The sequence below is a fragment of the Manacus candei genome, unplaced genomic scaffold, assembly GCF_025592945.1.
Source record: "Manacus candei isolate 608988 ecotype Guabito, Panama unplaced genomic scaffold, ASM2559294v1 h1tg000003l, whole genome shotgun sequence".
NCBI lineage: Eukaryota > Metazoa > Chordata > Aves > Passeriformes > Pipridae > Manacus > Manacus candei.
The window spans coordinates 21,301,049-21,324,479 of NW_026138051.1; the positions used below are offsets into that span (position 1 = coordinate 21,301,049).

At 52.0% G+C, this 23,431-nt stretch overlaps 1 long non-coding RNA gene across 1 annotated transcript; it reads right to left on the reverse strand.

Moving 5' to 3' along the window:
• Positions 1-217: 217 nt before the first annotated feature.
• On the reverse strand, positions 218-8,829 carry LOC127471739 (uncharacterized). Its single transcript, XR_007904756.1, has 3 exons — positions 8,783-8,829; positions 6,660-6,697; positions 218-312 (listed from the first exon to the last, which is right to left on the reverse strand). It is a non-coding gene; the product is annotated as an uncharacterized LOC127471739 (long non-coding RNA).
• Positions 8,830-23,431: the final 14,602 nt, after the last annotated feature.

Genomic DNA, 23,431 nt, shown 5'->3' on the forward strand with positions numbered 1-23,431 from the left:
CTTGTAGCTGAGCTGACGCCATATATTCTGCAATGTCCCTTTGGTCCATTTGGCTCAACTGACCTGTCTGTATCGCCTCCCATGATCTTGCCCCCGATGCAGGGGACGAAGCTGACAATGCAGATGCTGCACCAGCCCTGCTCAGCAGTTGCCAAAACACTGGTGTGATTAACCCCTTTGTAGCTCCTAATGCAAAGCACAGCCCTGTGACGCCTGCAGTGAGAAAATGAACTCCAGCTCAGACAGACCCAACACATGTGGGATTCTGAAATGTCTCAGGGTTCCTTTGGTTCCACGATGCCCCTCTCAGACCTGGCAGTAGAAAAATAAATCAAAAAATTGAGAAGAAATCATCTTAAAGTCATGCTAAGCCTGTCTTCTGCAGTCCAGAATCTATATATGTGTGACTGCAGATACTTGGGATGAGGGTAGATGCTCAGAGGAATTCATGGGTTTGATCTAGGAAACCTGTCCCAAAGTTTTCACTGCCTTTTCCTCCCTGGACATTTCCTGATGCCCGGAGGAAGCTCATGTCCAACAGCAGCTCCATCCCCCACTTCCTCCTCCTGGCTGCAGCTCTTGCACTTCTGCTTCTTCCTGGGCATCTCCCTGGCTGCCCTCCTGGGCAACGGCCTCATCCTCAGTGTCGTAGCCTGCCACCACCACCTGCACACCCCCCAGGGACTTCTTCCTGCTCCACCTCTCCCTCACACACCTGGGCTGCATCTGCACCACTCTCCCCAAAGCCATGGCCAATTCCCTCTGGAACACCAGGGGCATGTCCTACTCAGGATGAGCTGCACAGGTGTTTTTTGCTTTTCTTCTTGATCACAGCGGAGCTTGCCCTTCTCACCATCATGTCCTATGACCGCTACGTGGCCATCTGCAAAGCCCTTCACTACAGGACCCTCCTGGGCAGCAGAGCTTGTGCCCACGTGGCAGCAGCTGCCTGGGCCACTGGGAAGCGGGTCTGGCCCTGGGGCTGCAGGAGCTGCCGCCTGAGCTGATGATCTCCTGAGCAGTCCAGACATGCAGTCACTGTCCCTGTCCTCTATTGCCTCCCTTTCTTGCTGCAGGACCAGAAACGACTGTGCTGCTCTGCTGGGCTGGGGCGGGGCAGGGAGATGGGGGGACCAGGGAGGGGCTGGTCTGGGCAGTTCCAGTGACTAGAAAACCCCAATGTTCATCTGAAGTGTAGGAGTGGGCAGGGTGGGAGCATTACAGGGTTGAGGTGGCTCCAGGCTCTGGGAGTGGTAGCAGGAGCCCAGGGAGACACTGCCCCTGCTGCAATGAACTGCCTGTGTGTGTGCCAGGGAAGGACTCGTGTCTCTGAACACCCCCGTGTGTGCATCAATCCAGCTCAGGGTTGGACACCTCTCAGAGCCCTGACACATTTCTCTGGGTGACTCCAGGAAAACCCCCCGCTGTACCAGGGAGTTACCAGATCCTTTGCTGTCACCCTCCTGGTGTCCTGTGTAATGATGAAACTAGAAAAGGTGATCATCATACCCTGGTAATTTTCTAAGAGGAGAAATGTCACTGCTGGAAAGAAGTGTCACTGAAGAGGTGAGAAGAGGGAACATCATTGTTTCCTTCAGTCTGTTCCACAGCAGGTTCCCCTGGAGCCCCAGGGACACCTGCGCGGAACCCAGAGGGGCAGAGAAAGGGCTGCCTTTGGCTCTTGCTGTGCTGCTCAGCTGGGCCGGGCTCCTGGCACACAGGGAAATCCTGGCAAGCGGGCAGCACTGCAGAGAGACAGCTCTGCCCAGGAGCAGCTCCTCTGCACAGCCCAGCAGGGCCGAGGGCACTGCCTGTAGGCACGAGAGAAGAGAAGAAAGGCAAAGGGAGGTTAAAGGCAGCAGAAAGATGGGAGGTGTTCAGCTGAGACACAACTTGGGGACACAACTTCACACTCCTCTGCAGAGTGAGTCTACAGGTGCAGGGCAATGTCGCTTGTGTTCCTGGAGGAATCTCCTAAAGCTACCACATCCCACAGCCTTGCACATCTGTCAGGACTCTCCCAGTTTCTCTGTTGCGCCGGAGGAGGATGTTCTCCAGGGCAGGCCTTCCCTGCAGCACCGTCAGAGGGACAGCGCAGGTGGGCTCCTTCTCCCAGGGATGGCTGCGGGGTGGGAAGGTGGGGGTGCAGCCAGGGATGCCCGGGACTGTCCTGCAGAGCAGGGTCCCTGTGCTCCGGGGTTCTTTGTGCCAGGGCAGGGACTTTGCTGCCGGCTGGGGTCAGGTCTCATCCTGCCTGGGTAGTTGCCCACCCCTCTGCAGGGAGAAGCTGTCGGTGGGTGGTGAGAACCCCAGCAGGAGCCAGGCAGGTTCTTCCTGCCGTTGGATGAGGTGTGTGTGGTCAGGGCTGTGGGAGGTCAGGGCTGCTCCCAGATCCAGATCACACCAGCACATTTCCAAGAGCACTGTCAAATGGGAAGGACAAAGCACAATTATTAGGAAGGAATGGAGCTTTTCTGAGTCAGTGTTTTCAGTTTCCTACTCCTGAGGAATCTGGGGGTTGAGAAATGGAAAAGGAGCTCCCATGTTGGACAAGTCACTGAGACTCCTGAGCTGTAACTTGGAATGCACAAGTGCTTCTGTAAGCAACTTCCTAAAGTGCTTTCGGCCTCTGCTCTGCTTTTGACAGAAGCAGCATCACTTCTGCTGGACCCATCTGTTTTTTCTTTATCTGCCCTTTTCCACCTGCAAAAAGAAAAGTTGCCCAGTCAGTGCGCTGCAAACAGGCAGGTTTCTCTCAGGCCACAGTGAGTGCACAGACATTCGGATGGAGTGGTGACAGGGAAGTCAGGAATGGATTTCTGATGTTGAGTCTACTGCTTTGAAATCAGAAAATGTGGTGTTGAAGTCATCATTAGCCTTTGAGAGGGAAACAGGAGAAAAATCGGATAAATTTGTTGCTAAAAATGAGCTGCTTCAAACTGAGGTTGACCACCTTCAAAGTCTTGTTAAAATTTGGATGATTATGAAACAGTCAACTCACGGATTACCCCCATCAATACTAGACAATGCCCGCAGTATAAAGGCATAAAGCCCTCCCAGCCCTTCCAGGAACCCTCAAATCCCATCCCGGTCCCACAGGACACTCCCAACTTCCCCTTAAACCCTCCGAGGCCCCCAGACTGCCTCCCAGACCCACAAAAACCCACAAGATGCCCCCAAACCCCTCCCAGTTACCTCCAGCCCTCCCAGGACCTTTCAAACCCTCTCCTAGTTGCCCCCCTCCCCTTGAGTATGCCCCCAAACTCTCTCCCAGTTCCTTCCCACATCCCCGACGATTCCCCAAAACCCCTCACAGCTGCCCCAATCTCCCCAACCTCCCTCCCAAACCCCCAAACTCCCCCAAACACCTTCCCAGTTACCCCCACGACCTCCAACCCCTTCTCAGCCTCCCCATTCCTTCCCAAAGCCCCTCCCAGTTGCCGGCCCGTCCCCCAGGCTCGGGTGAGGAGGTACCCCAGGCTGACGGGCCCGCCCAGACAGGGGCGGTTCCAGCAGCATGTCAGGAGCCACCCCCTGCCCCGAAAGCTCCCGCCCGCCCTGGAGCCACCTCAGCTGCCCCTGCAGGGGAGAAATCCAGGCTGGAGCAGAGCAGGGGGCAGGGCCGGGCTGGGACCTCGATGGACGGGGGCACTGGGAGAGTAGGGGAGAGACCAGGATGGGCTGAGAGGGCACTGGGGGAGAGGGGAGACACTGGGATGGGCTGAGGGGGCACTGGGAGGGAGAGGGGAAAATTTTTTGCCCCTTTCCTGGGCACTTGAAAACCCTCTGCACCCCCCTTCCCGGCCGTGCCGGTTGTCCTTCCCCCCCAAGTCATAAACAGGTTTTGGGGCTCCCTCGTGGGTCGCAGCCAATAGAACAGCTCTGCTGGAATAACGTCATTGCCAAATTCTGCTGGGCCCCTGTCCTTGTGCCGGTGAGTCACCCAATAGAACGTCGAAACTTCCGCGGGGGCTGCCGGGAGCGGGGCGGTGATGGCGGTGGAGGGGAGGATCGGGATTGAACCCGATTGGTCCCGATCGATCCCGGCCCCAGGGTCTCCCCCCGCCGCGCTGTTTTTCACGTGCGGCCCCAACGAGGCCATGGTGGTGTGGGGTGAGTTCAGGGGGTCCGGGGGCTCCTGGTGACCCCTCCAAATCTCCCCCAAGACTCTCGGGAACCGCCCAGATCCCCCTCAAGACTCCTGGGGACCCTCTGCCTTTCCCCCTCCTCCCCCAAATCTCCTGTGCATCCCCTTAACCCTTGAAAATCTCCTGGGACCACCTCAGACCCCCAGACTCCCTCCTGGGGACCCCCAAACACTGTTCAGGACTCTGGGGCCACTCCCGACCCCCTCCTAGAGTCTTTTGGGTTTCAACAACCCTTTACGGCGGATTCCTCCGTCCATTTTTTCCACACCGGACTGCTGTGGGTCCCCCCCCCAAAGAACCTACTGGGAACTCCCCAGTGTCCCACCACGAGATTCCTGGATCCCTCCGCCTCCCGAACCCCCCTGTGGGTGCCCCCATCCTTTCTTCCCCTCAAAAATATTCTTGGGGGTCCCCCAATGTCTCCTCCAGCCCCCATCCTGCCAGGGATGGATTTGGGGGGATCTCCTTCCCCTTCCCTCTGACCTGAAGGCAAATGCCCTCCCTGTCCTTCTTCCTTCGCCCCCAGGCAGAAAAGAGAAGAGAAACAACCAGTTTGCCCTGGCAGGTGTGGGTGTGTGCAGGCTGTGGTTGAGTGGTTGAGAAGGGAGAGGAGGGGGCTGGTGTTTGGGTCAAGTCCAGCAGGTGATGTCTTTTGTGTCTGGCAGTCCTTGGTCAGCTCCATGACCATCCAGCTGTCAGTGTTCATGACATACCCATCAGCCCTTCTCTTCTTGGCTCCTACACTTGCCAACCCTAAGCTGCTCCTAAGTTCTCTTGCTGTCAGTTCCTAAAGAGGTCTTGTCAAGTGTTACTGATTTAGAAACTAAAGCCTGACATCTTTGCCAAAGATGTGTGTGAAAGGGCAGTGCTGTTGCAAAGCAGTGTTGAGCTTCACATTGGGTGACTTGGCAGCTTCCTCTGCATCACCCATGCACCCTGGGTTTCTATGAAAAGTTCTTTGACACCACATTAGCCTGTAGGACATCCTGTCCCCAAATGGATAACTGTAAATATTAATAATTAAAAAGTGACCCCCTCCATTATTCAAGAAAAGCTTGTATCTCTGTACTAAAAGCATCCAAGGGTCACGTCCCCCAGTTTTCTATCTGACAAGGGTATGGAGGGGCTGCTTTGTGCAGGGAACCCTTTGGGGGCCCCTTGCACATGGGTAGGGCTGCACTCTGGGGGTGTGGGGCTTTGGTTCTTTGGTTGCCAGGGGTCACTGTGAGTCACTGAGCCGGGGTGGGGACAATGGGCAGGGCTGGCTGGGACAGGCTGTGGCACCTGTGACATAAAAGGGAAGTGTCCCCGTGGGGCAGCTCTGCAGGGCCCATCAGGGGATGCTGCCCAGTGCAGCCTGTGCTGTGGGGAGCACGCACGCAGGGAGAGGCTGGGTCGGACGAGGGCCAGGGCAGCAAGGCCGCCCCAGGGAGTGGGTTCTGCCCCTGCCTGCAGGGCCCAGCCCCTGGCAGGAGCGCCTTGGGCAGGGCCCGGTGCTGCTGCTGGGGCAGGGGTGAGGACTTGCCGCCTGCCAGCTGCCTGGGCCCCTGTCCTTGCTGCGTCACATCCCCGAGGCTCCATCCCCACTCCCCCAGCCCCAATCAAGCCCTTCTCTGTGTCCTCCTGCAGGCCATGGCTTTCACAACATTCCTTTTGGTGCTTGTGCAAAGCATCATCCAGTCCCTGCAGGCGGTCGGGGAGGGGCTGCACGAGACTCAGTGAGCTTGGAGGTCTTTTCCAAGCTGAAGGACTCTTGGATTCTGTGATTGTGTGCTGGATTCAGCTGGGTCCGTGTTAGCAGCATTAGTTTCCTCCCAAAGTTTTCTCGCTGTCAGCTCTTGTGGCCTAAGGCTTGAGCTCCTTTAACTCCTTGTGCCGAGCTACTGATGGGAAAGGAGAGGCCTCTGCGAGCAGATTCCTGGTGTTCCCTGTAGAACAGTGAGGGAGAAGGTGTAGTCAAGTGGGAAGAGGAGTACTGTTTGTGTGCGGCCTCCTATGTGGCCTTGGCGCCTTTGAGGGGCTTGAAGGAGAAAAGAGCTTTGTTAAAGTGAGAAGTGAAATAGTGTGTTGGCTGTTCTCTCTGCACGGAGAAGGTGTCGGTGGGGGAGGGGTCACAGAGTGGGGGAGAGGCCGTAAATTGGGGGAGGGGCCACAGAGTGGGAGAGGGGTCCCAGAATGTGGGAGGGGTCACAGAGTGGGGGAGGAGCCACAGAGTGGGGGAGGGTCCATAAAGTGGGGGAAGGGTCTGAGAGTGGGGGAGGGGCCATAAAGTGGATGAGGGGCCATCGAGTGTGGGAGGGGTCAGAGAGTGGGGGAGGAGCCATGAAGTGGGAGAGGGGTCACAGAGTGGGGTAGGGGCAACAGAATGGGGTAGGGGCCACAGAATGGGGAAGGGGCCATAAAGTGTGGGAGGGGTCACGGGGTGGGGGAGGGGTGACAGCCTGGATTCGGGGGGTCAGGGCAGTGACCTTGGGGAGGGAGAGGGTTCAGGGCATGGGGTAGGGGTCTCACCTGATCCCGGGGCTATCGGGGCCATGGCGGGGCCGAACCTGGTGGGGACACCCAAGTTTTTCCCAAATTTCCCCTCATTTTTCCCAGTTTTTCATCCATTTCTCCCAAATTTCCCACTCTTTCCCCAATTTTCCCATTTCCCCCATTTTTCCCAAATTTCCCCATTTTTCTCAATTTTTCCCCATTTTTTTCCAAATTCCTTCCATTGTTCCCAAATTTCCCCCATTTTTTCCCATTTTCCCCAAATTTCCCCCCATTTTCCCCAACTTTCCCCAATTTTTCATCCAATTTTACCCAAATTCCCCCATTTTTTTCTCAATTCACCCCATTTTTCCCAAATTTCCCCATTTTCCCCAAATTCCGCCATTTTTTCCCAATTTTTTCCTAAATTTCCCCTAATTTTTCCCAATTATCCCCCATTTTTCCTGATTTTTCACCCGTATTCCCCAAATTTCTTACTTTTTTCCCAGTTTTCCCTCCATTTCCCCTCAAAATCCCCCATTTCCCCAAATTTCTGACTTTTTCCCCAAAATTTCCCCCGTTTTTCCACATTTTCCCGGATTTCCCCCCAGTTTTCCTAAATTTCCCCCCATTTTTCCCCATTTTTATCAATTTTCCCCAAATTTCCCACTTTTTTCCCCAAGTTTTCCCCATTTTCCCCAAAATTCCTGGTTTTTTCCCCCCATTTTTTCCCACTGGGGAAATTTGGGAAATTTGGAAAACTGGGGACCCAAAAATCCAAGAAAATGTGGGGAAATGGGGGAAAAATGTGGGGAAAATCTGGAGAAAAATCTGTGAAAATGTGGGAAAAATGGGGGGGAAATCAGGAAAATGGTGAAAAATCTGGGAAAATGTGGGAAAATGGGGAAATTGCGGAAAATTCTGGGAAAAATGTGAGAAAAATCTGGGGAAATGGGGAAAACTGGGGGAAAATGTGGGAAATTCTGGGGAAAATGGGGAAAAATATGGGAAAATATGGAAAAATGAGGAAAAAAAGGGGGAAAATGGGGAAAAATGTGTGAAAATCTGGGAAAATGTGGGAAAAATGGGGGGGAAATCTGGGAAAATGGGGGGAAATGGAGAAAAAAATCCGTGAAAATGGGGAAAAAATTGGGAAAAAACTGGGAAAATGGGGAAAAATTGGGAAAAAACCTGGGAAATTCTGGGGAAAATGGGAGAAAATCTGGGAAAAATGTGGAAAAAATGGGGGGGAAAGGGGAAAAAATGGGGGGGAAATGTGGGAAAATCTGGAGAAAATGGGGAAAAATCTGGGAAAATGGGGGAAAAATGGGAAAAAATCTGGGAAAATGTAGGAAAATTGGGAAAAATCTGGAAAATGGGGGGAAATGGGGAAAAATTCAGGAAAATGTAGAAAAATGGGGGAAAATTGGGAAAAATGGGGAAAATGGAGGGAAATGTGGAAAAATGGGGAAAAATGTGGAAAAACTGGGTTAAACTGGGAAGAACTGGGAGAAACTGGGCCAGAGGGAAAGGGATGTTGCCATGGAAATGTGAGCCCGCCCCTCCCCCACCCGGCCCAGGGCCCACGGTGGGGGGGAACTGGGTTAAACTGGGACATACTGGGAGGCACTGGGGGGGACACTGGGAGTTACTGGGAGCTACTGGAAGCTACTGGGGAGGTCACTGGGGTTACTGGGATGGACACTGGAGTTACTGGGAGCTACTGGGGGGGTCACTGGGGTTACTGGGATGGACACTGGGGTTACTGGGAGCTACTGGGGGGTCACTGGGGTTACTGGGAGTTATTGGGAGCTACTGGGGGGCTTACTGGGAGTTACTGGGAGCTACTGGGGTGGACACTGGGGTTACTGGGAGTTACTGGGATGGACACTAGGATTACTGGGAGTTACTGGAGCTACTGGGATAGACACTGGGGTTACTGGGAGCTACTAGGAGCTACTGGGGGGGTCACTGGGGTTACTGGGGGGGTCACTGGAGATACCGGAGGCATTACTGGGGTTACTGGGAGCTACTGGGAGCCACTGGGAGCGGCCCATCCCCCTCCCTCCCCAAGGTCACCCCAAGGACACAGAGCGGGGGGAGGGGGGGAAGCCGTGCCCCCTCCCAGTCCCTCCCAGTCCCTCCCAGTTCCCTCCCAGTACCTGAACTGGTCACACTGGGAGCGGCTCCAGGTCCCCCCTCCAGTTTGGGTCCCTGGGGCTATTTTTGGGACCCGGTGATGTCACTGGGGGGGAGGGGCCTCGAGGGGGCGGCCCCTCCCCTCTCCCTTCCCAGTACAGACCAGTAAGGGACCAGTAACGGCCCCAGTGGGGGGGGGAGGGGAAGGAGGGAACACTGAGGGTGGGGATGGAGCAGGATGGTCCTTGAGCGTGGGGGAAGGGAAGGAGGTTCCCTGAGGGTGGGGGAAGGGCAGGACCGTCCCTGAGGGTGGGGGAGGGGTAGGTGGGTCCCTGAGGGTGGAGGAGGGGCAGGAGGGACCCCGAGGTGGGGGGAGGGGCAGGAGGGTCCTGAGGGTTGGGGAGGGGCAGGGAGGGACCCCGAAAATGAAGGAGGGACCCTGAGGGTCCCTGAGGGTGGGGGAAGGGTAGGAAGTTCCCCGAGGGTGGGGGAGGGGCAGGAGAGTCTCTGAGGTTGGGGGAGGGGTCCTGAGGGCCCCTGAAGGTGGGGGAGGGGTAGGGAGGGCTCCTGAGAGTGGGGGAGGGGTAGCAGGTTCACTGGGGGGAGGGGAAGGAAGGGACCCTGAGGGTGGGGGAGGGACAGGAGGGACCCTGAGGGTTGGGGAGGTGCAGGAAGGGGGGGAGGGGCTTTGGGGGGGCCCTTAAAGGTGGGGGGAGGGGCTGAAAGTGGGTCCATCATTGGGAGGGGACACGCCCACCCAAAACCCAGTAAGTCCCAGTTGAGCTCCCAGTTCAGGGAGGGGGAGAGGATGCAAAAGACACGCCCACTTGCAGAGGCTATGGCCACCTTGGGATGGGACACGCCCACCAGGGAGAGACCACGCCCACCTAAAGAAGGGACACGCCCACCCCCAAACCACTAAGTCCCAGCGGAGTTCTGCCTTAACTGGTCCTTACTGGTCCCACCACCCCATTCCGCGTTCCAGTGACCCGTACTGGTCCATACTGGTTTATACTGGTCTATCCTGGTTTATACTGGTCTGTACTGGTCTGACCTTGATGGAGATGCTGAAGTGCTCCCAACCCCCTTAACTGGTCCTTACTGGTCCCACCACCCCATTCCGTGTTCCAGTGACCCGTACTGGTTTATATTGGTCTATACTGGTCCATACTGGTCTGTACTGGTCTGACCTTGATGGAGATGCTGAAGTGCTCCCAACCCCCTTAACTGGTCCTTACTGGTCCCACCACCCCATTCCGTGTTCCAGTGACCCGTACTGGTTTATATTGGTCTATACTGGTCCATACTGGTTTATACTAATCTATACTGGTCTATACTGGTCTGTACTGGTCTGAAGTTGATGGAGATGCTGAAGTGCCCCCAACCCCCCTAACTGGTCCTTACTGGTCCCACCGCCCCATTCCCCGTTCCAGTCACCTGTACTGGTCCATACTGGTTTATACCGGTGTATACTGGCCCATACTGGTCTATACGGGTCTATACTGGTTTATACTGACCTGACTTTGATGGAGATGCTGAAGTGCCCCCAACCCCCTTAACTGGTTCTTACTGGTCCCACCACACCATTCCCTGTTCCAGGGACCCGTACTGGTTTATACTGGTTTATACTGCTCTACCCTGGTTTATACTGGTCTGTACTGGTCTGACCTTGATGGAGATGCTGAAGTGCCCCCAACCCCCCTAAATGGTCCTTACTGGTCCCACTGCCCCATTCCCCATTCCAATGACTCGTACCGGTCTGTACTGGTTTATACTGGTCTATACCGGTCTATACCAGTCCATACTGGTCTATACTGGTTTATACTGGTCTGTACTGGTCTGACCTTGACGGAGATGATGAAGCGCCCCCAACCCCCTTAACTGGTCCTTACTGATCCCACCACCCCATTCCCTGTTTCAGTGACCCGTACTGGTTTATATCGGTTTATACTGCTCTACCCTGGTTTATACTGGTCTATACTGGTCCATACTGGTTTGTACCGGTCTGTACTGGTCTGACCTTGATGGAGATGCTGAAGTGCCCCCAACCCCCTTAACTGGTCCTTACTGGTCCCACCACCCTGCTCGCTGTTCTAGTGACCTGTACTGGTTCATACTGGTCCATACTGGTCCGTACTGGTTTTTTACTGGTCTATACTGGTCTATACTGGTCTACACTGGTCTACACTGGTCTATACTGGTCTATAATGGTCTGACCTTGATGGAGATGCTGAAGTGCCCCCAAGCCCCTTAACTGGTCCTTATCGGTCCCACTGCCCCATTCCCCATTCCAGTGACCCATATTGGTCTATACTGGTCCATACTGGTTTATACTGGTCTATACCGATCTATACTGGTCTATGCTGCTCTGTACTGGTCTGACCTTGATGGAGATGCTGAAGTGCCCCCAACCCCCTTAACTGGTCCTTACTGGTCCCACCGCCCTGCTCTCCATTCCATTGACCCATACTGGGTCGTGGTGGCAAGAACCCCAGCAGGAGCCAGGTGGGGTCTTCCTGCCATTGGATGAGTGCTCTGGGAGGTCAGGGCTGCTCACAGATCCAGATCACAGCAGCACATTTCCAAGAGCACTGTCAAATGGGAAGGGCAAAGCACAATTATTAGGAAGGAATGGAGCTTTTCTCAGTCAGTGTTTCCAGTTTCCTACTCTTGAGGAATCTGGGGGTTGAGAAATGGAAAAGAAACTCTCATGTTGGACAAGTCACTGAGACTCCTGAGCTGTAACTTGGAATGCACAAGTGCTTCTGTAAGCAACTTCCTAAAGTGCTTTCGGTCTCTGCTCTGCTTTTGACAGAAGCAGCATCACTTCTGCTGGACCCATCTGTTTTTTCTTTATCTGCCCTTTTCCACCTGCCTGAGGTTTCTCTCAGGTCAAAGTGAGAGCACAGACATTTGGATGGAGTGCTGACAGGGAAGTCAGGAATGGATTTCTGATGTTGAATCTACTGTTTTGAAATCAGAAAATGTGGTGTTGAAGTCATCGTTAGCCTTTGAGAGGGAAACAGGAGAAAAATCGGATAAACTTGTTGCTAAAAATGAGCTGCTTCAAACTGAGGTTGACCACCTTCAAAGTCTTGTTGCGCCAGAGTGCAGAGAGAAAACTGTTGCTAAAACAACAGGCTCCTGGTTTGGTCAGGCAACTTCATAAACCAGTGTCTTACCCTGGCATTGAGACTTGGGAAACCACAGAGAACCCTGATTCTAAGTCTCAGGAGAGAAAGAAACAAGGAGAATTTGAAGTTCAGCTGATGTTTCTAGAGTCTCCCAGCTTTCCTCACATTAATGAAAATAGACTGAGTGATCCCTGTGATAATGAACAAAGGGAAGATTATTCTTTACCTCCCTCAATTTCCTTTGTGCCTGATACTGAATCCACTAAAAAACCTTGGACTCAAAAAGAGAACCCGACCCAGAAAACAACTCAATTCATTCTGATTCAAGTGGTTAAAGAGCAGAAGCATTATGGTGATAAACCTGGACAAATTAAAAGCCAACCAGTGAAATCCTATCAATATATCACATACCTTGGGATTCCACTTTGTTCTCATCAACAGTTAATACAATTTCCAATGGATATGGGGACAAAATGTTGGCAGCAAAATGCCAAAGATGGGATTAAAACCCAGACGAAAAAGAATTAAAATCCCTGGAGAAAAAGAAGAAACCAGTCTTCAACCAAGAGCTTCACCCTGTTACTGTTTTGTTGATATTACCTTTTTGCTTTTTATTCTAATAATCATATTGTATGTTAAAATTTGGATGATTATGAAACAGTCAGCTCACTGATTACCCCCATCAATACTAGACGATGCCCACAGTAGACACCTGTCCCAGCCCCTCCAGGAGCCCTCAAATCCCATCCTGGTCCCACAGGACACTCCCAACTTCCCCTCAAACACTCCGAGGCCCCCAGATTGACTCCCAGATCCAGAAAACTCTTGCTGCCTGCCCATGGAGTGCCCAGTGTGGCCCACCAACTGCACCACAAAGCCAAAGCTTCCAGGCTTTCTTTCCTGGGAATTAGGGCTGTTGTTTCCTGTTTTCAGCCATGCCTCCCAACTGATAGCCCAACTCCCAAACTGCTAGCATGCCTGTTGATACAGAATTGTTAAAATAAACCTTGCCAGTATATGTTTTCAGACACCGATTATTTAGTGTCGTTTCACTTTAATGTGCCCCAAGGGAATTATTAATAAAAACCTGAGTTACCACCTCTCCCCTTTTCCTGGGGTGGGTTGTAACACCAATCAGCACTGACTCCGCCCAGTAGGCATAGCAAAGGAAGTTTCCTTTTGGTTTAGGGTTTAGTGTTAGGGTTAGGGTTAGGGTTAGGGCTTAGGGTTAGGGTTAGGGTTAGGGTTAGGTTTTGAGTTAGGGTTAGGGTTAGAATGGGTTAGGGTTAGAGTTAGGAAATTTAGGGTTAGCGTTAGAGTTAGCAAAAGTTAGGGTTAGGGTTAGGGTTAGGTTTAGGGTTAGCAAACGACAGGGTTACTGTTAGGGTTAGGGTTAGGGTTAGGGTTAGGGGTATGGGTAAGGGTTAGGGTTAGGAAGAATTCGTCTCAGTGCACGATCTAACAATCGCGGTTTTAGTCCATTCTGGACACGCAGCGGTGCCCAATAAGCCCCTCTCAGGCTATAAGCTCGATTCATTGCCCACAGCTGTCAGACTCTTTTGCTTTTTCTCTTGGGTCTCTGCTTTTGCTGTTGCTGTTCTGTTGCGTGCCTGGTAGAATACCCACCGCCAGTATGTACTCTGCTTCTATAGAGCACTGTCCCCTAACCCAAACATTAAAAGAGAGACTGGAAGCTATGCGCAAACCCTGTTCCCTAACCCTAACCCTAACCAAGAGACTGCAAGCTATGCGCAAACCTTTTTCCCTAACCCTAACCTTAAAAGTGAGAATGCAAACTTATGCGCAAACCCACTTCCCTAACCCTAACCTTAAAAAAGCGACTGCAAGCTATGTGCAAACCCTGTTCCCTAACCTTAACCTTAAAAAAGAGACTGCAAGCTATGCACAAAACCAGTTCCCTAATCCTAACTTTAAAAAAGAGACTGCAAGCTATGCGCAAACCTGATTCCCTGACCCTAATCCTAAAAAAGCGAATGCAAGCTATGTGCAAACCCTGTTCCCTAACCTTAACCTTAAAAAAGAGACTGCAAACTATGCACAAAACCAGTTCCCTAACCCTAACTTTAAAAAAGAGACTGCAAGCTACTAGGGTTAGGGTTAGGGTTAGGGTAAGGGTTAGGGTTGGGGTTAGGGTTTAGGGTTAGGGTTAAGGTTAGGGTTAGGGTTAGGGTTAGGGTTCGGGTTAGGGTTTAGGGTTAGGGTTAGGGTTAGGGTTAGGGTTAGGGTTACGGTTAGGGTTAGGGTTAGGGTTAGGGTTCGGGTTAGGGTTAAGTTTAGGGTTAGGGTAAGGGTGAGAGGTTAGGGTTGGGGTTAGGGTTAGGGTTAGTCAGAATCTGTCTCAATGCGCGATCTAACTATCGCGGGTTTACCCTATTCCAGGAATGCAGTGGTGCCCAGTAAACCCCTCTCGGGCTATAAACCCCATTCAGTGCCCACCGCTGTCAGAATCTTTTGTTTTTTCTCTTGGGTCTCTGCTTTTGCTGTTGCTGTTCTGTTGCGTGTCCGGCAGAATACCCACCGCCGTCCGGTATGTACTCTGCTTCTATAGAGCACTGGCCCCGCCCACTGGCTGGAGTCAAGAGGTGGAGTCCGTGTTGATTGTTCTGCGTCACTGGCTCCGCCTACTGGGCGGAGTCAGTGCTGATTGGTGTTACAACCCGCCCCAGGAAAAGGGGAGAGGGAGTAACTCAGGTTTTTATTAATAATTCCCTTGGGGTGGATTAAAGTGAAACGACACTAAATAATCGGTGTCTGAAAACATATACTGGCAAGGTTTATTTTAACAATTCTGTATCAACAGGCATGCTAGCAGTTTGGGTGCTGTCATACCACAATGTGACACAGAGATAACCTTTGAGGGGGGGAAAGAAAATGCATAGGGGAGAGAAAGGCAGGATAAGAGCAAGGGAGAGTAAGAGAAAGAAAAGCTGAGAGTGGACAGATGTATATAGTCACCGCCCACGGGGTCCAGCGATGCTTCCATGTCTGTCAGTTGAAGTGGTGGCCTTGATCTGCCGGGGGTGAAGGAGGGAAGTCCCCATACTCCAAGAAGTTATGAGTTATAGCCATGATTAGTGTCACGGACCATGCCTCGAGCCTCCAACATCTTGAGGGTTGCAGTGTCTCTTCTAAGGTTAGGGAACAGGCTTTGGGCATAGTTTGCAGTTACTTTGAGGACTAATTGTCAGAGACTGAAATGGTTAATGATTTATGCATTCTAGGAGACTTTTCAGGCTTTTGACTTGCATGATACCTCTGATGAGCAGCCAATAGAACGGTTCTGCTGGAATGACGTCATTGTCAAATTCTGCTGGGCCCCTGTCCTTGTGCCGGTGAGTCATCCGATAAAACGTCGAAACTTCCGCGGGGGCTGCCGGGAGCAGGGCGGTGATGGCGGGGGAGGGGAGGATCGGGATTGAACCCGATTGGTCCCGATCGATCCCGGCCCCAGGGTCTCCCCCCGCCGCGCTGTTTTTCACGTGCGGCCCCAACGAGGCCATGGTGGTGTGGGGTGAGTTCAGGGGGTCCGGGGGCTCCTGGTGACCCCTCCGAATCTCCCCCAAGACTCTCGGGAACCGCCCAGATCCCCCCCAAGACTCCTGGGGACCCTCCGCCTTTCCCCCTCCTCTCCCAAATCTCCTATGCATCCCCTTAACCCTTGAAAATCTCCTGGGACCACCTCAGACCCCCAGACTCCCTCCTGGGGACCCCCAAACACTGTTCAGGACTCCGGGACCCCTCCCTCCCCCCTCCTAGAGTCTTTTGGGTTTCAACAACCCTTTACGGCGGATTCCTCCGTCCATTTTTCCACCCCGGACTGCTGTGGGTCCACCCCCCCAAGAAACTACTGGGAACTCCTCAGTGTCCCACCCCAAGATTCCTGGGACCCTCCCCCCCTGAACCCCCTGTGGGTACCCCCATCCTTTCTTCCCCTCGAAAATATTCTTGGGGGTCCCCCAATGTCTCCTCCAGCCCCCATCCTGCCAGGGATGGATTTGGGGGAATCTCCTTCCCCTTTCCCTCTGGCCTGAAGGCAAATGTCCTCCCTGTCCTTCTTCCTTCGCCCCCAGGCAGAAAAGAGAAGAGAAACAGCCAGTTGGCCCTTGCAGGTGTGGGTGTGTGCAGGCTGTGGTTGAGTGGTTGAGAAGGGAGAGGAGGGGGCTGGTGTCTGGGCCAAGTCCAGCAGGTGATGTCTTTTGTATCTGGCAGTCCTTGGTCAGCTCCACGACCATCCAGCTGTCAGTGTTCATGACATACCCATCAGCCCTTCTCTTCTTGGCTCCTACACTTGCCAACCCTAAGCTGCTCCTAAGTTCTCTTGCTGTCAGTTCCTAAAGAGGTCTTGTCAAGTGTTACTGATTTAGAAACTAAAGCCTGACATCTTTGCCAAAGATGTGTGTGAAAGGGCAGTGCTGTTGCAAAGCAGTGTTGAGCTTCACATTGGGTGACTTGGCAGCTTCCTCTGCATCACCCATGCACCCTGGGTTTCTTTGAAAAGTACTTTTCACTCCAAATGTGACACCACATTAGCCTGTAGGACATCCTGTCCCCAAATGGATAACTGTAAATATTATAATTAAAAAGTGACCCCCTCCATTATTCAAGAAAAGCTTGTATCTCTGTACTAAAAGCATCCAAGGGTCACGTCCCCCAGTTTTCTATCTGACAAGGGTATGGAGGGGCTGCTTTGTGCAGGGAACCCTTTGGGGGCCCCTTGCACATGGGTAGGGCTGCACTCTGGGGGTGTGGGGCTTTGGTTCTTTGGTTGCCAGGGGTCACTGTGAGTCACTGAGCCGGGGTGGGGACAATGGGCAGGGCTGGCTGGGACAGGCTGTGGCACCTGTGACATAAAAGGGAAGTGTCCCCGTGGGGCAGCTCTGCAGGGCCCATCAGGGGATGCTGCCCAGTGCAGCCTGTGCTGTGGGGAGCACGCATGCAGGGAGAGGCTGGGTCGGACGAGGACCGGGGCAGCAAGGCCGCCCCAGGGAGTGGGTTCTGCCCCTGCCTGCAGGGCCCAGCCCCTGGCAGGAGCGCCTTGGGCAGGACCCGTTGCTGCTGCTGGGGCATGCGGTGAGGCCTTGCCACCTGCCAGTTGCCTGGGCCCGTGTCCTTGCTGCGCCACATCCCCGAGGCTCCATCCCCGCTCCCCCAGCGCCAGCTCCCTCCTTCCCAGCCCCAACCAAGCCCTTCTCTGTGTCCTCCTGCAGACCATGGCTTTCACAACATTCCTTTTGGTGCTTGTGCAAAGCATCATCCAGTCCCTGCAGGCGGTCGGGGAGGGGCTGCACAAGACTCAGTGAGCTTGAAGGTCTTTTCCAAGCTGAAGGACTCTTGGATTCTGTGATTGTGTGCTGGATTCAGCTGGGTCCGTGTTAGCAGCATTAGTTTGCTCCCAAAGTTTCCTCGCTGTCAGCTCTTGTGGTCTAAGGCTTGAGCTCCTTTAACTCCTTGTGCTGAGCTACTGATGGGAAAGGAGAGGCCTCTGCGAGCAGATTCCTGGTGTTCCCTGTAGAACAGTGAGGGAGAAGGTGTAGTCAAGTGGGAAGAGGAGTACTGTTTGTGTGTGGCCTCCTATGTGGCCTTGGCGCCTTTGAGGGGCTTGAAGGAGAAAAGAACTTTGTTAAAGTGAGAAGTGAAATAGTGTGTTGGCTGTGGGAATGGGAAGAGAAGAGGAACGGAGAATGGGAAGGGAAAGAGGAATGGAAAGACATCTGCTGATGCTGTCGTTTGTTATGTTTGCATGTAGCAGGGTGTGGTGGAAGAAAAAACCAATTGGGAAAGATATGTGGCATGGAGAAGCATCTATGGGAACTAGATGGACTTTTATACACTGGACAATTCATCCACCGGACTGACAGTTGTTCCCCAGTTTTACCCCAGTTTATTGTTGTATTGTCATGGAGTTTTATGTACCCCAGTTTACTGTTGAATTTTTATGAAGTTTGTTATACCTCCATATTGTTCCCCTTTCTCCCTCAGATTTTCCCGTCCAAAGTTGTTTGTCACCCTGTCCTCCCCTGCTTTCCCGCTCCTCTGCCACTGATTGGCTACAGTTTGCTGCAGTGCAAAGGGAACTCCCATTGGCCCTTTCTCCTGGAGACTCCCAAGTTCCACCCGCCTTTTCCCTGTCTCCCTATCACACTTTTCCCTGAGTTGTCAGTTCCATGCTCCTCCCCAGTTCAGAATCCTCCCCTCAGACTTACCTTATTTAAACCCCTGTTGTCCCTGAATAAAGTGGCATTGCTGCACGAACCCTCGACTGTGCCAAGAACCGTTATTGCAGTGCTCGGTCCCATTTCCCATCCCCCCGGACCATGGCAAGTGGCGCCCAATGTGAGGCACAGTTGAGGACTCTCATATTGAGAGAACTCCTGTGTCCTCACCTGGGTTCAGGTGACGCCAGGAGAGGCGATCGTCCTCGCCGGTCCTCCTCAGCAGAACGGACGGCTGTGGGCTCAGCGGTAGCTGCACGGGTCGACGCACCAGACAGGTGAACTGCTGAGGACATTCCTCACCCTACCCTAACACCCACAAGCCGGCAGAACACCAAAGGGAGGACTTTCCATCAAGAGACTGTTGTTGAGACCCGACTAACATCAACATGGGACTCACACTCTCAACCTCCCAAAAATTTGTATACAGGCGCCTAAAAGACTTTGTAATAGAACACGGTCACCCCTTAGATAAAAAATTGGCAAAATCACTCGCCAGATGGCTCGACCACAAGGGTCACCAGCTTGCCGAGGACATCTGCGTAGAACAGTGGCAAGCCATAGGCTACAGCCTCTGGCGGGACAGCGATAAGGGGGACCGTATAGCTAAAGAGGCGCTCATCGCATGGAGGTTAGTTCTGATGGTGCTACAGCACCAGATGATGAACAAGAATATCAGCCTCCCCAAGACAGACACTGAGCGGACAGAGAGGGACACTGAGCAGACAGACACACAAGATGGCGGGAGGGGGAAGAAACCATCGTGCCGAATTCAAAATGGCGTCGAGGAGGAGGGACCCAGGGACCACGCGGAGAAAAGGCGTGAAGGGACACCGCGGGAAAAATCAGCGCAGGAAAGGAGGAGGCGGGCTCCCTCAGCACCACCCTCCAGACCGCCTCCGTGTCCACCTGATTGCATCAGAGATCCCTCCCCCAGCATGCCCACGAGCACACCCACTTCCTCCAGCCCTGCCTCTTCCCCGGATACATCACCTTCAAGGGGCGGAAGGGTGGCAAAGGACAGGGTCAAGGCGAAGGTCAGGGCCTCCTTCCGGCAAGATGGCTGCGCCCATAGGCCTCACACCACCGAGGCCTACCCCGCCTGCCGCCACCCTGAACCGGACATAGACTTAATGCAGCACTCCCCTGAATGGCAGCTTAAGCTACCAGATATCTGGAGAGCCTTCAGGGAGGAGGCTGCTAGCGCTAAAGACACTGAATTCCTAAAAGCATTTCCCATCTATGTAGAGGAAGGAAGGGCCCCAGAGTGGCTGTAGGGAATTGGCTATAGAACACGGCTTGCCTAGGCCGTGGGAACATCTCAGATAGCGAGGTTACAGTGCCCTTGTACCCTGTTAGATGGCTGGTAAACAGGACATTGTGATTAGCAAAACAAAAAGCAACTGAGTACCACCTGTGTCAACAAAGAAATGTGTAAGAGGTGAGATCAACACTTAAGCAGAACCAATAATGAGCTTAGCTTTTGCAATATGTATGAACTAATTATAAAGCATATATTAAGCTGTTAGCAATGACCAGTAAACGAAGCTTGCTGATTCTCATATTGAGCATCTCATTCTTCCCTCGTCACGACAAATGGCGCCCGAACAGGGACTAAGTTGAATCTGTGGTCCCCGACGCTTGAACAGGGGGTAAGTTAAATCTGCATCCCCCAGGGGCTAAGTTAAATCTGTATGCCCCAAGGGATTAAGTTGAATCTGTGGTCCCCGAAACCTGAACAGGGAGTAAGTTAAATCTGCATCCCCCAGGGGCTAAGTTAAATCTGTATGCCCCAAGGGACTAAGTTGAATCTGCGGTCCCCGAAACCTGAACGGGGGGTAAGTTAAATCTGCATCCCCTGAAACCACGGTCTGACGCAGTAGCCGGTCGGTCCTGAAGCAGCACAAGAGGCGAAAGAGCTGGACTCCACGCCCCAGGCGACCTTACAGAAGGATCCTGGCAGACAACACCGCCAACGTCTTGTAAAAGGCTGCAACAGCGCACTGAAGATTTATAGGTATGGAAAGACAAGCGGTGCTTTTATTACTCCAGTGTTTTTTAGAAAAGTAGGGACTTAAGGGTATAGCTTTGAAAAAAGAATTACCAAGATTGCTCACGACGAGGGTTGCTAAAAGTTGTTTTGTGGACCCTAATACAGTTTTTGATGAAAGAGAATGGAGACGTTATGAGGTTAAGTTGTGGGAGGTTGACGCGGAGACGGAGCTCAATGTAACATGACAGAAGTGGAGAAACTGCCAGGCCAACCAGACAAGACGCCTGGACAGGTGAGCCACCGAGAACAAAAGGGATCTAATGTTGCATCTATATGGAAGTCTATCCTGCTTAAAAAAGGAAGAAAAATTAGACGAACTGGCTTTGCGGCAGATGCTGCTTTCATGTAAGGGCCAGGGATATGAAGCGAACACTGTAACTGCCTTTACTATCTCTACTTGGAAAGAACTTAGTGATAAGCTCTTTACTGCTGTCTCTAAGGGAGAAAAAGTTGCTGCTTCCCTCCTTACAACTTGGCGATTGTTATCTGGAATAGTAAAAGGCATTAGAGCACAGTATGAGGACATTAGAATGCTACTAGATACCATCATACAGAGAAATCGTGTAAAAAGGGAGTCGAGCGGAGTTGAAGGGAGACGGAGTGGGACAAGAAATCATGGATCAGAGCCGGGGACAACCGAGCGGCCCCGTCAACATGAACACAGTGCTAGCATCTCGGCCGTGCATATCCAGGACGATCGGAGATGACGGCTGCAGTGTGAAAGTACTGCTGATGGACCAGAGATGAACTTTACGAGCACTATGACTGAGTTCCACCTTAAGACATTTCCAGCTTTTCATCTGAACTGTACTGCGGGACTGCGCTGCGCGTTTGTGGCTGTGTTCATGGCGCTGTGTGCTTATGCCGCCGTGCCGAGTGAACCCGTGCTGGCGCCGGGTCTGTCCGCCTGTGGCGGGTGTCTACGGGGCGGCGCCCGGCAGCGGAGCAGTGGCGGTGGTCGCGGCGCCTGTGCGGAGCGGTGCGCCCGCACGCGTGCACACCGGCAACTCCGGGTGCGGCGAGCAACGGGGGGGCTCTGTGTCCCCCCACTGCTGTCAGCCATGGTCCTGGGGGGTGTGCGTTCCCCTTCCCTTCTTTGCAGCGAGTGTTTTTTCCCTGGTGCCGCTCCTCTTCCTAGAGCGGCGAGTTAATGATGGTAGCAAAAGCCTTGAGGGGTGCAGCTGGAGGAGGGGGAAAGCTGTTTCTCCTTTTCCCCGTTAGACCAATCACCCCCTCTCTGAAACTGTTTGCAGCTGTTCTCTCCCTCTCCTATGTTTTTGTCTTTTCTTAAGCAGACTCTGTGATTAAGTTAAGTTCCTTCTGCTGATTTTCTTTGGGTGAGCCCGGTCCCTCCTCCCCCTCCTTCGTCCTTCGGCAATGAGGGGCGTGGGGGAGGCAAAGACGATAAAACACAGAAAAAAGGGAAAAGAGAAAAAACAACTTAAAATTAACAATATCCCAACTTATAAATCAGATAAGATTGCATTGTTTTTACAGCAAGAGGTGTTATGCATGCAGCGTGCTCATGGCATTCTCAAATGTTTTCTTCAAAAACAGAAAGGGAGACTGACGAAAAATCCTTTGAAGCAAGATTAGAAATAATGCAACATCCGTGCTTAGCCTTTTGCATATTACAGAAGGTTATTGAGAATTTCCTATAGCTTGCTATTTCGCATCTCTTACATGAAATTTGGCTGTTTCCCCCAGGGGCAGGGTGCAGGTAGAAGATTTGGAGACGGAACGATGAGACAGAAGGGGACATAGTCTTGCCCCCTGCAAAAGTAGTTTTATTGCCTTTATGACAGAATATCATTGCTCTATGAGAAGGGTTGAAGATTTCCAAGATAATATTCTGTTCTTTCTTGCTGTATCTGTCTTTTACGTAGAGAGTTATGCAGGATTTGCAGATTGCTGATGACGGCTATGCCATAAATTTCCTTTGAATTATGAAACTGATAAGAAGTGCACAGCCAATGACTACTTGAAAATGTGTGTGATTGAGGAGCATGTTTGAGGTGGCCACCTGAATGTGGTGTGAAAGAGAAAAGCTACATGAATGTGTGACTGTGTAAACTTAAAAATACCTTCTGCCGGTGTTAAGATTTTAGAGATGTGTAACATGATTCTGTTGAACCATAGTGAATCCTTATTCTGAATGGTATATGAACTCTTCAAATTCCCCCTGTGAGTGATGAGGTTTTAGTTATTTCTAGACTAGCCCTGTCCGGCTAGCTGTATGATCTGAACTGAAGTTAAATAAGAAGTTCTTACAAAAATTTAATATTCTATTACAGCCTTGTATGAAATTTATGCAAGTTAAGTCTCAGGTGGAGTTTTTCCACTGCTGTTGTTCCTTAGCTGGGTAAGCTGCGCAGGAGACCACTAGTTTTAGAACAAGTAAAAATCATAAGCCAGCAAACATTAGTGCAGACTGCAAGGTTGGCAGAGCCCGAAACAAAATACACCACTATGCATCCAGGTGCCCGGGAACCATTCTTACAATTCGTGGAAAAGCTGCAAGATGCTGTAGAGAAACAAGTTTTGTGACAGATACAGAAGTTGCTAGTTACATAACTAGCTAGAGACAATGCAGGCTTGTGCCAGGGTGAGGTCCTTAGACCATCAAATAATTGCATTTGCATCTGCTATGGCAGTAGTGAGAGTCGTTTTGAGCTTTTCTGTGTTTTCCAGGATTTAAATCAGGAGTTGTCGATGTTGCTGCCTTGTTTGCTCAGCTCGTTGCAGGGGCAGACTGTCAAGGCCATCCTGCGTGCCTTCTCAAAAACATCTGTAGTGTTGTGGATAGTGTGTCTTCAGGCCTCCTGGCTGGAGGCCAGAGCAGACCAATTATGTTGATCAGTGTGACCAGAGCTGAAGTGTTGTTTTAAAGAATCCTTATATATTGTCTTCAAAACCCCTCCCGTGCAACAGCTGGTAGCAATATTAATTGTAAAACGGCTAGTCTCTCCTCCTTAAAACATGCCCTACCCATTGTAGCTGTGTTCTCAGCAAAATAGCCTCACTAATTGTGATTAATCCTTGTTTTATACCAGATGTATTGCTTGCATAATTTGACTAGTGAATGTTTAGGGTTGTAGGAAGGCAACGTGTATTCTTTGTGATGCTCAAAGCTTGCTGTTAATTATCCAAACAAACAAACAAACAAACTTCTCTAGTCATTCCAAGAGTTAAGGTTGTGATATTAGGAGGTACTGCTTGGTTAGAACATACAGATCCTGTGTGACTTAAACA